Here is a 3,727-nt window from a genome sequence, read left to right on the forward strand (position 1 = left end):
AGGGTTCTCAGGATCATAAGCTTCTTCTGCATAAGAAGCGTCTTGAGTACTGTTGGATGCGGCTTGCATTCCATTCAGACTCTGAGAAATCATATTGACTTGCTGAGTCAATATTTTGTTCTGAGCTAATATGGCATTCAGAGTATCAACTTCAAGAGCTCCCTTCTTCATAGGCGTCCTATTACTCACAGGATTCCTCTCAGAAGTGTACATGAACTGGTTATTAGCAACCATGTCAATGAGTTCTTGAGCTTCTGTAGGCGTTTTCTTTGGGTGAATAGATCCACCTGCAGAGGTATCCAATAACATCTTTGATAGCTCAGATAAACCATCATAGAATATATCCAGGATGGTCCATTCTGAAAGCATGTCAGAAGGACACTTTTTGGTCAGCTGCTTGTATCTTTCCCAAGCTTCATAGAGGGATTCACCATCTTTTTGTTTGAAGGTTTGAACATCCACTCTAAGCTTGCTCAGCTTTTGAGGAGGAAAGACCTTGGCTAAGAAAGCCGTGACCAGCTTATCCCAAGAGTTCAGGCTATCTTTAGGTTGAGAGTCCAACCATATTCTAGCTCTGTCTCTTACAGCAAATGGGAAAAGCATGAGCCTGTAGACTTCAGGATATACTCCATTAGTCTTAAAAGTATCACAGATCTGCAAGAATTCAGTTAAGAACTGAAAAGGATCTTCAGATGGAAGTCCATGAAACTTGTAGTTCTGCTGCATCAGAGAAACTAATTGAGGTTTTAGCTCAAAGTTGTTTGCTCCAATGGCAGGAATGGAGATGCTTCTTCCATGTAAATTGGAGTTTGGTGCAGTAAAGTCACCAAGCATTCTCCTTGCATTGTTGTTGGGTTCGGCTGCCATCTCCTTTACTTGTTCGAAATTTTCAATCAAGTTGTCTCTGGATTGTTGTAATTTAGCTTCTCTTAATTTCCTCTTCAGAGTCCTTTCAAGTTCTCGATCAGCTTCAATAAGAATGCCTTTTTCTCTGTCTCTGCTCATAAGAAAGAGAAGAGAAAAAGAAAAGAAGAGGAATCCTCTATGTCACAGTAAAGAGGTTCCTTATTGTTAGTAGAAGAAGAGAAGAAGAAGAAAAAATTCGAACACAGATAGAAGAGGGGGGTTCGAATTTGGTGAGTGATGTGAGGAAGAAATGTTAGTAGATGAATAAATAAATAGAATAAGATGAGAGATGGAGAGGATTTTCGAAACTAATTTTTGAAAAAGAGTTAGTAATTTTCGAAAATAGTTTTTGAAAAATGTTAGTAGTTTTTTTCGAAAATTCAAAATAAAAATAAAATAATTAGTTAATTAAAAAGAAATTTTTGAAAAAGGGGGAAGATATTTTCGAAAATAGAGAGAGAGAGTTAGTTAGGTGGTTTTGAAAAAGGTAAGAAACAAACAAAAAGTTAGTTAGTTAGTTGAAACAAAAATCAATTTTGAAAAGATAAGGAGTTGGGATGTTAGAGAAGATATTTTGAAATCAAATTTTTGAAAAAAAGATAAGATAAGAAGATATTTTTGAAAAGATATGATAGAAATTAGTTTTTGAAAAAGATTTGAATTTTTAAAATCACAATTAATGACTTGATTCACAAGAAATCACAAGATATGATTCTAGAACTTAAAGTTTGAATCTTTCTTAACAAGCAAGTAACAAACTTGAAATTTTTGAATCAATACATTAATTGCTATTGTTATTTTCGAAAATTTGGTATAAAAATAAGAAAAAGATTTTTGAAAAATATTTTTAGAATTTTCAAAAATAACTAAGAAAAATGAAAAATATTTGATTTTTGAAAAGATTTTGAAAAAGATAAGATTTTTAAATTGAAAATTTGATTTGACTCAAAAACAACTAGATTTTAAAAATTTTTGAAAAAGTCAAATCTAATTTTCGAAATTATGAGAGAAAAGAGGGAAAGATATTTTTTTTATTTTTTGAATTTTTATGATGAGAGAGAAAAACAAGAAAATGATGCAATGCATGAAAGTTATGGATCAAAATAATGAATGCATGCAAGAATGCTATGAATATCAAGATGAACACCAAGAACACTATGAAGATCATGATGAACATCAAGAACACAATTTTGAAAAATTTTTAATGCAAAGAAAATATGCAAGACACCAAACTTATAATTCTTTAATGCTTAGACACTAAGAATTCAAGAATGCATATGAAAAACAAGAAAAGACACAAAACATGCAAATGCAAAGATCAAACAAGAAGACTTACCAAGAACAACTTGAAGATCATGAAGAACACTATGAATGCATGAGAATTTTCAAAAAATGCAAGATGCACATGCAATTGACACCAAACTTATAACATGACACATGACTCAAACAAGAAACACAAAATATTTTTGATTTTTATGATTTTCTAAATTTTTTGGATTTTTATTTTATATTTTTCGAAAATTATTTAGAAAAGAGAAAAATAAGGATTCAAAATTTTTAATATGAATTCCATGAATCTTATGCTCTAAAGCTCCAATCAAAGGGTCAGGCATGGCTTAATAGCCAGCCAAGCTTTAGTATGTAACTCAGCCATGCTTCATGAAACACTAGAAATCATTCTTTAAAAATTCTGAAGAGAATTACATTTTTGAAAACACATTTTTTTTTTATTTTTTTTTTTCGAAAACAAAAGAAAAATTTTTGAAAGATTTTTGAAAAATTTTTGAAAACAAAACAAAAAGAAAATTACCTAATCTGAGCAACAAGATGAACCGTCAGTTGTCCAAACTCGAACAATCCCCGGCAACGGCGCCAAAAACTTGGTGAGCAGAAATTGTGATTACACTTTAATTATGTAAAATTCATCGCTCTTTCTTTCCCTGGTAATGGCGCCAAAAACATGATGCCAATACCATGGTTCACAACTTCGCACAACTAACCAGCAAGTGCACTGTGTCGTCCAAGTAATACCTTACGTGAGTAAGGGTCGAATCCCACGGAGATTGTTGGTATGAAGCAAGCTATGGTCACCTTGTAAATCTCAGTCAGGCGGATATAAAATAGTAATAGGGTTTTCGAAAATAATTAATAAAATAGGGATAGAAATACTTATGTAAATCATTGGTGAGAATTTCAGATAAGCGAATAGAGATGCTTTCGTTCCTCTGAACCTCTGCTTTCCTACTATCTTCATCCAATCAGTCTTACTCCTTTCCATGGCTGGCTTTATGTGATACTTCACCATTGTCAATGGCTACTTTCGGTCTTCTCTCGGGAAAATGATCCAAATTCCCTGTCACGGCACGGCTAATCGTCTGGAGGCATCACCCTTGTCAATGGTTTCATCTTATCCTCTCAGTGAAAATGGTCAACGCACCCTGTCACGGCACGGCTATTCATCTGTCGGTTATCGATCATGCTAGAATAGGATTTACTATTTTTTTGCGTCTGTCACTACGCCCAGCAATCGCGAGTTTGAAGCTTGTCACAATCATTCAATCATTGAATCCTTCTCAGAATACCACAGACAAGGTTTAGACTTTCCGGATTCTCTTGAATGCCGCCATCATTCTAGCTTACACCACGAAGATCCTGATTAAGAGATCTAAGAGATACTCATTCAATCTAATGTAGAACGGAAGTGGTTGTCAGGCACGCGTTCATAGAGAATGATGATGATTGTCACGTTCATCACATTCAGGTTGAAGTGCGAATGAATATCTTAGAAGCAAAATAAGATGAATTGAATAGAAAACAGTAG

At 33.7% G+C, this 3,727-nt stretch overlaps 1 non-coding gene across 1 annotated transcript; it reads left to right on the top strand.

The window, feature by feature from the left end:
• Positions 1-363: 363 nt before the first annotated feature.
• Positions 364-471, top strand: LOC112731047 (small nucleolar RNA R71). Its single transcript, XR_003166842.1, has one exon. It is a non-coding gene; the product is annotated as a small nucleolar RNA R71 (small nucleolar RNA).
• The last annotated feature ends 3,256 nt before the right edge of the window (positions 472-3,727 follow it).

The sequence above is a fragment of the Arachis hypogaea genome, chromosome 12 (genome assembly GCF_003086295.3).
Source record: "Arachis hypogaea cultivar Tifrunner chromosome 12, arahy.Tifrunner.gnm2.J5K5, whole genome shotgun sequence".
Lineage (NCBI taxonomy): Eukaryota > Viridiplantae > Streptophyta > Magnoliopsida > Fabales > Fabaceae > Arachis > Arachis hypogaea.